Source organism: Macrobrachium rosenbergii, chromosome 7 (assembly GCF_040412425.1).
Source record: "Macrobrachium rosenbergii isolate ZJJX-2024 chromosome 7, ASM4041242v1, whole genome shotgun sequence".
Taxonomy (NCBI): Eukaryota; Metazoa; Arthropoda; class Malacostraca; order Decapoda; family Palaemonidae; genus Macrobrachium; species Macrobrachium rosenbergii.
In genome coordinates, this window is record NC_089747.1 from 27,407,871 (window position 1) to 27,421,636 (window position 13,766).

Here is a 13,766-nt window from a genome sequence, read left to right on the forward strand (position 1 = left end):
GTAGAAGTGTTGTGATTTTCTCCCCTTCTTCCCCTTCTCCTCCATGGGAGGCTCCTCCCCATCAGTCTACAGTGAGTACAGGGACAAGCATTGTAGGAGATCTGCTTTCTCATGTGTAGGCATAGATACAGAGAGGCAAGATTGTCTAAGAGTCGTTGGTGCCATGAAGACAGTTGGGACAGGACCCACTATTCATGGTGGAGTAGTCAGGAGAGTGAGCAGAACAATGGGTCTTCCTATTGGAAAAGTCAAGAAAAGAGACTTAGTGCTTTAAACTGGTAGTAACTGAATAACCTCTTTATACAATTTATTAGAATCTCCCCATCATTGTCCTCTAACTTCCACTCCCAGTTCTGCCAATGGAGCATCCAACTGTGCTGAAGCAGCGCAAAGGTAAGGATGTGCCACCCAGGTCAGAGCAGAGTGGGGCAGAGTGAAAATGAGTGGCACCAAGCAATTTGTCTCAAGACATTGCTGACTCCACCCAGGAGATATCAGACCCAGATGCCCAGGAAGATATGGTGCAGACCAAGGTAGCTACCCCAAATGGAGAGCAAGGTTTATAGGAAGTCATAGCTCTCATTCATGAGATTCATGACTTTGGGTAGGTGACCTCGGCTGCTCCAAGGTTGAGAGAAGTGGCAAAGCTGCCTTAGTCACAGCTTTCCTGCATTGTCTGGGCTGAGGCAAACATGTTGATCTCTGGACCAGCGGGGTCTCTGGTGACTGGTTGGTTAGAATAGCTCCTTCCCTCTCCTTTGCCATGGCAGAGAAAGTACTACATCCCAGAAGAGGCCTTTAGTACCCTGCTCACCTTAGAATCTGTGACCTGTTGATTGGGCAATAATATCCTGCTGGAGCACTTCAAACAGCAGTCTCCACATCAACCATATGTAGGTCAACAATGTGGGGCAGATGGCAATGATGATGATTCAGTGCACCTCGTGGTTAAACATGTGCCAGGGAGCCTTCCACAAGGAAATGCTGTCATGTGGCCTTTGATTAGAAGTTTGAGTGTACCAGCAGCCCCCCTGATCCCAACCCTTGACGAGGTGGGGGGCTTAGGGATCCACTACAGGGAGTGTATGCTCTTTGACGCCTACTCTGCTGTGGATTCATCCAAACATTATACCTATTATTACTATTATTATCCCTTATAAAATTTCACTTCCTATTCACTCTTTCAGCACACTGACCTTTGTGTGGTATTGAATTACGGCAATCACTGCTCTTGTAATTTTGAAGGAGGGTGGAGTTGGACAGCATGCCGCTCCACCTGTAGAACTAGAGTACATGACGTGGTTGAGGGAGTGGAAATTTTAATGTTAAACCATGGTCCTCAGTCCTGGGTTTGATCTAGATGGGCTGACAACCCCTAAGGCACTTAAGGTATGGTGTATATCCAGGTGAGAATCCTAGAGCAGTTACCACTGTGGGTAACAGAATAGCTCCTCCACCTGTTGGGCATCCATGGTGAGAGGGGCCTCATCCTGGATGAAATTTATATTCTTTGTTGTATGGAGACACTTAAAGCTCCCTGTGACTTTTGGCATGGCAATGGACTGTTCACAGAACTCAATTTTATCAAAGTTAAGTTGGTATTAAAACCTTAATACTGTATAACAAATCCACAAGAAGTAGATGATGTCATGACCCAACCTTGACTCACTTTGACTCCCACTTTGGGAATGGAAGTTGGTCAAGGTTTCTAACTTTGGAAATGGAACAAAAAAATCTCAGCCCTAAAGTTAGAAAACTATTTACAGTATTAAAGAGACAGTCAATGACAGAAGTGTCATTCAGACAAATAAAAGAAAAGACATGGCTTATAGAAGCCACAACAAAAAGCCAATCTAAGGATTATTTGTCTATAAAAAGTATTGATAATATAAATGTAAAAATAAAAATAAACACGACACTATCAACAACATTCGTGGTACCATTGTACTTCCTTAAAATATTAACAAACCAGTCAAAAAGAATATGCTGTTGGACACTCTTAAAAAGAGATATCCCAAATTCCCAGACTGTGAGGTATATATAATACCAAGTAAACAGAACAATAAAATATTAAGAATTGCAAAAATAAAATTTTAAAGGTCAAGGTCTGCCTCAAAAAATTAAAATTTTGGGCCAAAATAGAGAATTGAGACCTTATGTCCCAAAGCCACAACAATGTCAAAATTATGGTAAGCATGGGCAAACGAAGAAAAATTGTAGAACTGAACCTGTATGTGCATATTGTGGATCCAACGAACATACCATGCAATGGAAGTGCAGTGAGCTGAAGAGTGTAAATTATGGACAAGATCATCATGCAAGGTCCAAAGAATACATGTACAGTACAGTATTATATACACCACACAATTAAAATTGAAGTGAGGGGAATTCAAGATCCAGCTAAGAAACGTACATATATTCTTCAATAACAACAACCAGTAATGAAATAAAAACACACGAAGATAGATGTAACAAAGCACAGAAAAATAAATCTCAAGAAGAAATAAATACTTTATAGGAAAAACTAAAATGGTAAAGAATCAAGAAACAGGTGCAAATAATATGGATAATATTTATCAAATTCATTTGAAATAATTTAAGTAGGAACAAAAGAAGATACTACTACAGAAGTAGCAGAGGAAAGTTGTGATGAACTGGATATTACAGATAAAATGAGACCTTTGGAGAGAACACCACCCAAAATGGAAAAATCATCTGTTATGAGAGAAACATCAGTTAAACCAAAGTCAAAAGATATGAAGAAAGAACACCAACAATAATAAGCTAAGAATATACTATACCTTTATCTCAAATAATAGTAAAACATATGGAAGAAGATATTCAAAACACCAGAAAAGCAGAAGAGAACCATACCTTAGATAAGAATGATTTTGTCAAGGGAGAAGAGAGTACTTCATCACTATTAATTGGCATAACAAGAACAAATGAAACAAGAAATATATGATAACGCATGCAGATGTAATGAATGCTTCCTTGAATTCTGCAACAATAACAAAGCATAACAAAAGATAGTTTAACAAACATTATAAGAAATTTTATGAAATATAAAAATAAGAAACCACTGATTTAAAGACCCATGAAAAACTTTCATGTGCATTGAGCACTTAATATATTACAGAGGGAAACAAATAAATGTCGTAAGTAAATTGTTAAATAAAATCCAAATTGATAGCACAAAAAAAGAAAGCAAAACTCGACCGCTATAACATATTTCAATAGCTGTATTCTACACTGGAACGTAAATGGTCTGCAGACCAGATTACATCTAGGAGAACTACAGCGATTACTAAAAGAATATGAACCAATGATATGTTTAAATGATCTTTAACTAAACTTATCAGCAATAGGTAAATACACTTTAGCATCTACATCACAAGAGGAAGAAGGAAATATAGGCACAGCCATATATGTACATAACAAAGTAGTTTATGACAAAATACCTGTAAACATCACTGACTTGCAAATATCAGGTATTAAAATCCAAATAAAGAATATGCAGTTTATAATTTATACAACCAACCTAATAAAAATTACAACATTGATAAACTTAAAGAATTGCTTAACAGTGCCAAGAAACCTACATTAATAGCAGGTGATTTTAATCTCAGCCTGTTACATGCCAGCCTTGACTTTGGCAACAGAATGCTATAAAACAACTGACAGTAATACAAAAAACTGAGAGGAAAATGGAAAGAAGAAGATTACTAACCTTCGGTACTCTGTTTAGTCAAGCTACTGCAAGGTGTAATTATACTCAGTTAAGGATTAATTACATTTACTCAACAATTAGAACAATAGTGTACAAATTAATTACGACTAGGGGCACATGTAATTAATCAAATAAGCTTTATAGCCGCCGAGGATAGTGCTAAAACAAGGTGAAATTCCTTGTCCCGTTCCATGTGGACGAGTCCAGGCAACATATGAAGGGGTGAGCTGAGAGTGTCCTCAGTCACTCAGGATAAAGGCATCCCTCTGAGAGAGGTGTTGAATTAACTATAGGATTGTCAAGAATTGAAGACCTAATACCATGCAATTGAAATAATAAGGATTCACTAATTAACAACGTGCCCACGAATGGGACAGCCAATTGAAACTCACTTACATCACACAGTTCACAAATTGGAATTTAACTAGCATGCAAACGAATGGTGGCCATGGCTGAGAAAAGGCTGGACTAGGGACCAAAAGGAGGGTTTACTGAGATAACGGAGAGAGGAATATACGATACTTGTGGAGCATGGGATTTACTTGGAGGGGTTAGTTAAAAAGTTGAGAAATATTTCAGTAGAAGGGAAAATAGGCCGCCAGAATACTTGAGTTGTCTTAGGCTTACCATAGGAGTCCAAAGGAAATACGGGCAGTCCCCAGTAGTTATCGGCGTGGGTTCTGTCCCGACAGCATGACGATAAGCGAAAATCGCGATAACCGATTTTAGGGCTTATCGCCACCAATAACCAGAGATCGGTGCCAGTACCTGATTATCGGTGCTGATAAGTGGAAATCAGTGACTTTTACGAAAAAAATTGCCGAAAATTGACAATTTTCATTGCTAGACAAACTGCTGTAAAACTGGATTGCCAATAACTGAGCCCACCAATAACCGGGGACTCCCGGTTATCGGCGGCGGTTCCGTTGTGAGGGTGTGATGATAACTGAAAATCGCCAATAACCGAAAATCGGCAATTTCGGGGCTTATCGGAGCCAAAAAGCACCGATTTTCGGTTATTGGCACCTCTGTTATGTATGTATTGGCACCAATACCTAATTATGGGTGCCGATAAGTGGAAATTGGCAATTTTGGTGCAAAATTGCAGTTTTAAAAGAGTATCAAGCCCCGTAAAACCGGATCGCCGTTAACTGAGCCCACTGTTAACTGGGGACTGCCAGTATATGGGTATCCTGAATTTACGGGCTGCTCTGTGAGCAAGAGCCCATGCTGTCATAAAGCCGGCTTAATGAATAACAACAGATATCCTGAGCTAAGGCCTGTCACATGAGTTATCTAACAGAACCTGTGGAATGGTTCATACGCAAAATCAGTGGCCGTCTGCTCGTTATCAGAGCCAAAACACTTGTGAGAACGAATCTGTGTGCATGCGGCCGAGCTTGGGAAGCTGGATCACCTTAGGGCCCAATATGGCTGCTGCCAAGGTAGTTCTTCTTCCAATCCTTGCAGCGGCTCTCCGTCGGCAACCTATAACAGCATGAGATATTGGCAGCAGAGGAGGAAGGTTACAGGAAGGGTAAAAGTGAGAGGATTTTACTATATGAGCAACCATTTGAACTTCGTTTCCTTGGGGGCGGCCATTTTATGAGCGTGGGTTAACCCTGCACATAAAATAACCCTATATGGGACTATAATTGTACAAGCTCAAATAGAGCTGCAAGTAAAATAGAAGAATTCATGAATTCAAATGACATTCTTTATAAATGATGATGAAATTAGCACATTATTCAAAAACACATGGAACGTTTTCCTCACTAGACTTAACTCTATGTTCCTCAAGTATTGTAGACAGATTTGACTGGAATACAGTTGATGACTCGTACACCAGTGATCGATTTCCAACATTAATTTCCTTGTTACAGAATAATCCTGCAAAGCATGTCCCTGACTATAACATTTATAAGGCAGATTGGGAGTAATATGGAATGAACACTAAGGATATCCCACCGTTTGAATATTCGCATTCTCACAATTCATGGACTCAGCTATTCGCGGATTTCTCTATGGAACATATCTACCTATTATTTGCAGAAAATTCGCCCATTCGCAGTATTTTTCACTGAGAAATATTCACTAATTACTGTATTTTCATATCATTTTCATGACTAGATGCACTTTTTGTGATAAAACTATTAAAATACTCAAGTATAAGCATTTTTAGAAGGTTTTTCTTGTGTTTAAACTATCAAAATAGGCAGTTCTAAGTTTTTTAAAGGGGATTTAAGTATTCGCAGATTTTAGCTATTTGTTGGGGGTGGGGTGCGGTACACATCTTTGTCAAATATGGGGGTTAACTGTAATAAATTTCTTGTTGATTTTATTAAAAATGCTGCTGGTAAAGCAATTCTAAAATCAAAATCTCATCCAACAAAACACAAATTTTCATGGTCTGATAAGCTAACAGAATTAATAGATATAAAACACTCAGTAGGGAGATGACTAGATCATGTAAATTAAAAATTAAATAAAATTAATGAACATTACCCATGTTGGGGGCAAAATTTACCAAAAAAATGACTGTTACCACTAGGAACTGATAAACGTAAACCTCTATACAGTGCTCCCCCATTTTTATGCAGGGACAGGTTCCAGAACCTACCACGGAAATGCAAAAATCCCCTCTAAAAATGCTTATAACTGGCTTATAACTGTCAAATACCTTGTACCCCTTAAGCTTAAACCTTAAAACTGCGTATTATATTGTTTCACTGCTTAATTTGATAGTTCAAACAAAAATATGCCTCAAATTATCATTCTAAAACAATTTAATATCATTTCAAACAAAAGTACACCCCAAACCATCATCCCAAAACACCGATAGTAACCTTACATTACAGTACTCTCCTACTACCGTTACTCTTAAGTAGGCTATATACACCCATAAAATACTTATAACTGCCTATTTTAACAGTTCATCGCTAAACTTGACAGTTCAAACAAAAATATACCTTACTATCATCCCAGAACACCCTAATATTTCAAAGTCATGTTGCAAAATTAAGTACTGTATACCAGCCTATAACTGTTACTCTTAAGTATCCCTTATCATTCAGACATGCACATTTTCTTTGGCCTAGTAACTTTGCGCATCATTCTGCACATACTGCAATGCACTAGGTGTACATTTTACATATATTGATATTTTCCTGTGTTGTCAGATGATTTTGAAATTATATTTACTGTACAGTAATGTATTTTAGGATAGTACTGTACTACAGTTTTGTATAGAGCATATCTAAAATGCGTGGGTAGTTTAGAACGATAGGACACGTACCTCCAAACAGAATGCTAGGTTTATTACATCATGTTATTATTTTTGTGATTACGTACAAATACATTTATGATAACAAAAAATTATTCAATACAGTAAGTTCTTGGTTTACGTCATTTTGTGGTTAGTCCTCACCATCTCCCATAAATTTATTAAAAAAATTCTTGTGCCATCATTCTCTCTCTCTCTCTCTCTCTCTCTCTCTGTATACATATACTTTAATGAGAACACAACAAAATATCAATAACACGTTATTTCACTCACAGATTCCATTTATACTGTATTTATCTAATCACCATAAAAATATTTAAAATCCAAATTTCATACGTAGGCAACTCAGAGCCTCCAGGCTCCAGTACTGTAGCAGTTTTTCTGTGACGACGTATAATCTTTCTCTCTCTCTCTCTCTCTCTCTCTCTCTCTCTCTCTCTCTCTCTCTCTCTCTCTCTCTCTCTCTCTCTCTCTCTCTCTCTCTCTCTCATATATCAGTACTGTATTGTACATATCCTTTTAATGAAAATAATATCAATTACTGTACCATAAACATAAAAAACACGAAAATAAACAGATCCAGCAAGTTCACGACAGATTGACGGAGGTAGTGTTGCCATATTTTTTGCTTTGTCTAATTTATTGTACCATATTTCATTACAAGTTTTCACTATGATTATCACACTTATTATAACAGTACACAAGATAATATTTTATCACTGTTGATGTTTCATCTCTAATCACTGTAAAAATGCTTAAAATCCGAATTTCATACGTAGGCAACTCTCAACATTCTCCTCCCAGCCATAGCTTGAGTGTCTTGAATTCTTGTCCCAAGCAAGTTACTGTACTTCGATGTGTAAACACTTCAGTTCTCTCTCTCAAACAGTATACATATCTTTTAATAAAAAATAACAGCAAAATATCAATTAAACATTATTTCACTTACAGAATCCATTTATACTGTGCTTAGACTTCGATGTAAAAACATTCTCTCTCTCTCTCTCTCTCTCTCTCTCTCTCTCTCTCTCTCTCTCTCTCTCTCTCTCTCTCTCTCTCTCTCTCTCTCTCTCTCTCTCTCTCTCTCTCTCTCTCTCTCTCTCTCTCTCTCTCTCTCTCTCTCTCTCTCTCTCTCTCTCTCTCTCTCTCTCTCTCAGTACACATATATTTTAAAGAAAAAATACCTTGAATAGTGAATACACAGTGTTGCTCTATGAAAAAAGCAAATTAGTGATAATTTTAGAGATATGGCCCAAAGAAAATCTGCAAATGAGTGAAATTTTCCCCACGGACAAGTGAATAATGTGTTCCACAAAAATCCACAACAAAATGAAACACTTGAAAAAGGGGGGGAAGGGAGGGCACTGCACAACAAAATATTTACAAAATTTAAAAAAGAAGTAATTCAAGGAAGAATCATTTTATGGAGGATACATGTACAGCATAAGCTCTCTCTACTACTACTAAACAAAAGATGTGGGAAAAAGTCAGGAAAATAAATGGTACCATGTTAAACCACCTAGACATGCCATATTAAAAGATGGAAAAAGAATACTTGATCCAAAAGAAATGAGCAATGTAATAGGAGAAAACTCGGCAGATGTAAGTAGTTATAGGAACTTAGATGAACACTTCTGCACAAAGAAAAATAATGTGGAACTAATAACAAATTTTGAAACAATAGAAAATGTATATTATAATAAAAGTTCAGTATGGAAGAGTTGGAATATGCTTTCTTTAACAGCAATAAGTCTTTTCCTGGAAATGACAATATTTGTTGAGAGATGATATGCCACTTAGCACCTTTGGCAAAGTCATACCTTTTAGTTTTATTATTATTTATGACTTCAAAATTTATTTCCAGATGAATGGCGAATTGCCATAATAATTCCTATCCCCAAACCTGGAAAGGATCCCAGTAATGGAAATAATTACAGACCAATTTTTCTACAAGTTGCTCATGCAAATTACTAGAGAAAATGGTAAATGCTTGACTAACATGGCACATTCAGGAAATAAAATTTTGACTCCCCCTCAGGTGAGGTCACAGTGTAATGGATCTACATTAGACTCTTTATCGAACTTAGAAGACCAGATACTTACAGGATTTGAACAAAAACATATTACTATAGCTGCCTTTTTTTGACACTGGAAAGGCATACAATACGGCATGCAGGTATGCAATATTAAAAACGTTATATAAAAATAGCATCTGTGGACATTTACCTAAATTCTCTAAAACTTTCTGACAGATCATACTTTTCAGATGACATTCTGACAGATTGCACTTTTCAGGTGAGAACTGATAAAGTTTTGTCAAAAACATTTCTACTTGAAAATGGTGTTCCACAGGAAGCATCCTTAGTGACACTGTTTACTTTAGCAATAAATGATATCAGTAATAATCTACCTATTGGAATTAAAAGTAACCTCTATAGAGATGATTTTGCCATATATTATTCAGCATCTTGCATAAAATAATGAAAATAGATGAATGGGCCTTATCTGTAGGCTTTATATTTTCCATAGACAAAACTCAGGCAGTCATGTTTTATAAAAATAAAATGTAGAAAAAGGGTGAAGAAATAGATTTAAAAATCAGAAATCGTTGTACAGGTATACCAATTGGCCAAACAGCAAAATTTTTGGAATTAGTATTTGATGCACACTTGAATTTGAAAGCCCACATAACATACATGAAATCAAAATGTAAAAGAGTGTTAAATCCAGCAGAGTGGGATATGCAGCAGAATCCTAAGACAAATTGTATCAATTCTCTCTACCTGATAATGCCTCAGTATTCACAACAGAGTTGTGTGCAGTAAAAATAACTGAAGAAACTTCATTTAATAATTTTGTTATTTTTAGTGACTTGAGAAGTACTATAGAAGCCATTCAAAGTTACAAACCAAAAAATAATATTGTACAACAAATTAAATTATTTCTCCATGAATTATATAATCCTGGGAAAACTTTAGGAATATGTTGGATCCTTGCCCATATAAGGATCAAAGGAAATGATGAGGCTGATAAAGCATCTTAAGAAACAACCTATATGATTAAATATAAACAAAGTATCCCCATTAATAATTATATAACACATATAAAAATAAGTATTACTGTATAAAAAATGGCAAAATATATGGAATGAAGAACTGAGAAGAATAAATTGGAACAAGTAAAACCTGGTGTTGAAAATGGAGTTCATTGTACCAAAAAGGAGAGAGACACACACAAGTAATTTTGACACATCTCCGAAATAGGCCATTCTTGTCTAACCAGACTTCTCGTTACTGCCCACTCTTCCCAGCTAAGAAGGTGAAGCAGAGCTTGTAAGTTGAGGTTCTGTGGGTGGGGGCTTGGCTAGTGGAGTTCTGGATTGTGTGACAGAGCTACAGAGCAGAGGAATGGGGTGGCATTGGTCCTGAAGAACAGATACAAGTTCCCATTCAGTGACCAGATGCCCCCACTCTCTCAGGAGCAGATCCCATTCCTGTCATAAAGGGCCAACTCCACCAAGGACTTTGTGGCCCAAGCTGAGGTAGAGACAGTGTGGTAATAAGGGGCAGTCATAGTAGTACTTTCCATGTCACCAGGCTTCTACAGCCATCTCTTCCTGGTATAGAAGGCATCAAGGGATTGGAAACAAGTCATAGACTTCTCGACAGTGAACAGATACATGGTGCAGACTCCATTCACAGTGAAAACAGCCTGTTCATTGTTAGACTCTATCAGAGAGGGAGACTACTTGATCTCGGTCTATCTTCAGAATGGTCATCTTTACAAACCAGTTCACCAGGATTCAGGGCAGTTCCTGCTTTAGGGTTACCACCAGACGACCTACCAGCTCAGAGCCCTTTTCTTTGGGTTAGCGATGGCTCCGCAGGTCTCTATAAGAACTTCTTCATTGGTGTCAACCTGAGCTCATTCTGAGGGCATACAATTGAGGAGATACCTAGATGACTGGTTGATCCCCTCTTTATCAAAGGAAAAATTGTTAAGAGAAAAGAAAAGTAAATAAACGTGTGTCAAATTTTTGGGGTTACAATAAACTGGGAAAGGGACCTGCCTCTGAAACAAGTGATAAAGTACCTGGGAATGATCCTAGATATTGTAATGGCCAAAGCCTTCCCTGCAAGGTTAGACAACCTGAGAAAACTGGCCCAATAACTCATGGCAGGCATGGCACAGCCAGTGTGTCACTGGCAAGTGATAATAGAAAAACTAGTCCCCAGGGGCTGATCCCAACTATGTTTCCCTGCTGTGGCAGCTTAAGAGAAACTGGTCACTCTTTGAGAAGCCTCCAAAGCAACTGGTGCCCCTCAAATGAAGAAGTATGGGAGGACTTGAAATGGTGACTGGAGAATGATAATCTGCAACAGGGAGTGTTCCTGAGCACGTAACCTCCAGAGATGTTGGTATTCTCAGACATAGCTTGAAAAGCCTGGGGGCACACCTGAATGGAGAGTTCATGTCTGGGATGTGAGAGAAGGAAATGGGAAAAGACGCACATAAACTTTCTATCTAGAGATGATCAATGTGGTTGGCCTTGCAACCTTTCCAGGAGCTAAGGGAACACTTGGTGGTCATGATGAGCAACAACACCACAGTAGTGGCATACATCAACTAACGTGGGAACCATCTCTCCTGGACTGTCTCATGGCAGTGAAAATGCAGAACTGGATAAAATCCAATGATGTGCAACTGACACCCAGATACACACCAGGGAAAATGAGGATAGTCATGGACCAACTGAGCAGGAGGGACCAGGTAGTGGGGAATGTAATTGTCCTGACATCAGGAGATCGCAGAGAAATTGTTCACATTTTAGGACAGGCTGTCAGTAGACCTGTTCTACAAGAGATTAAACATAAAATTGCAGGTCTGCTGCTCACTAATACTGGATCCTAAGGCAATAATGCAGGTTGCATTTCAACTCCTGTGGGATAATATGGACATGTGCAACTTCCCCCTACCCTTCAGTCAGTTAAGGAAGGTAATAAACAGGATGCTCACAACCCCAGGACAGTGGTAGCTCCCAGGTGGCCAACCTCAGAGTGGTATGCAGACCTGCTGCCATCACTGGTAGACGCTCTGAGGCAACTATGCAGTGGCCAACACTGCTAGTACAGCCACACATCAAGAGGTACCATAAGGTGATACACCCCCTTTACCTACATGGGTGGAGGCTATCCAGCAACTCCTGTGAAGATGCTTTTCGAGAGAAACAGCAAAAGTGTTGGTGGGTAAAGTGGCCATCAGATCTGCGATTGGTGTTGTTGGAGGGGTTACTCCCCACTTGAAACCTCTCTTTAGTGGGTAGTGGACTTCCTCTCAGTCAGACGTGAAAGCCTACAGAGTAGCCTTTGCCCAAGTCTTCAGGCTGAGAGGCATCAACTTGTTTTACTCATGGGAAATATCTTATGTTGATAAAGAGTTTTCAAGTCCTGCCCACTGAGGGAAGTGAAACCCTCCAAGTGGGACATAATGATTCTTGAAGAGCCTGAGGGATCCCCCTCCCCACATGAGATGTTGAAGAAAGTGTTAGTTATGGACTTAAGAAAGTTTTCTTGCTGGCCTTTGCCTTGGCAAGAGGGTAGGGGAATTACATGGCTTGTCCTACCTGGTCTCCCACTCAGGAAGGTAGAAGTCACTGTCTCTTTCATTCATGCTAGAGTTTATTGCCAAAATGCAGAACCCAGCAGTCCTTGATCTGAGGTTTGAAAGGTTTTCAATCCCATTACAATGGGACTTTTTAAGGGGCCATCAAATACTACATTAAAAGGACAGAAGCCCATAGACCAGCATGTAGGAGGCCTCGGCTATTCATGAGTACCGGAAAGAAGGAGGAGGAGGTTTAAAGGAATACCATCTCCTTCTGAATAAGGATAAGGAAAGTAATAACAAGGGCATATGGTGCTAGCCACGAGGGGAGAGTCCACTGGATAAAGTTGTAGCTCATGACATAAGGGTCATAGGAAGAATTATTCCATTCTACAAGTAATGAAAGAAGCTGTCTGGAAGAGACGGACCACCTTCACAGCATTCTGCCTCAGGAATGTTGTCTACAAGTCCCTCGACACATTCTTGTTGGGTTTCATGGTAGTAACATAGCAAGTAGTGAGACAGAAGGACATAAAAATACATTTAACATTCCAACTGAGACAAAGTGGCCTCCACTCCTCCGATAGGCAAGCAAGGAAGGATGAGCCCAGACACCAGAGAATGTGGAGACTCAGGCAGAGAAAGGAGTTGAGATGACATAAGTCAGTACACATCAGTAGGTATTAAAATAGTTTCAGTAACAGGAACAAACCCCTAGGTCATAAGGCCAACAGGAATGGTTCAACATGTAGGAGGTGCTTTTTTCCCTACCAGTCAGGGTAAAGTGTACTACCAAACAGGATGGGTTCCAGTCCATCAGAGGGCTTCCTGGGGTAAGCTTTCACACATGGTGAGGTCACCAGGTACAGGAACTGCCCAGAGGGGAATTCAAGGTCATCCCACCCGTTAAACCTCACAGTAGGCACAATGATCTTCCACCAAAAAGGGGAGGCTTCATATATGGACAAATGGCAAATTTTAAGAGTACAGTAATATGTGTTTTTCTTAGGTTTACAAACCGTAGCTTTTCATATAGGAGGAAACCCCTCTAATTCTCTGCTTTGTACTGCTAGGTTAACATACACTCAATCAGGCTGGAATTGCTGATGGTGTGTGTAGACTAATAAGGAGTGGGCATAATGCCCTAGG

General features: G+C 38.9%; 1 protein-coding gene across 1 annotated transcript in view; it reads left to right on the forward strand.

Moving 5' to 3' along the window:
- The window catches only part of LOC136840252 (mitogen-activated protein kinase kinase kinase 7-like), a 388,562-nt gene that overhangs the window by 115,870 nt on the left and 258,926 nt on the right, over nt 1-13,766 (forward strand).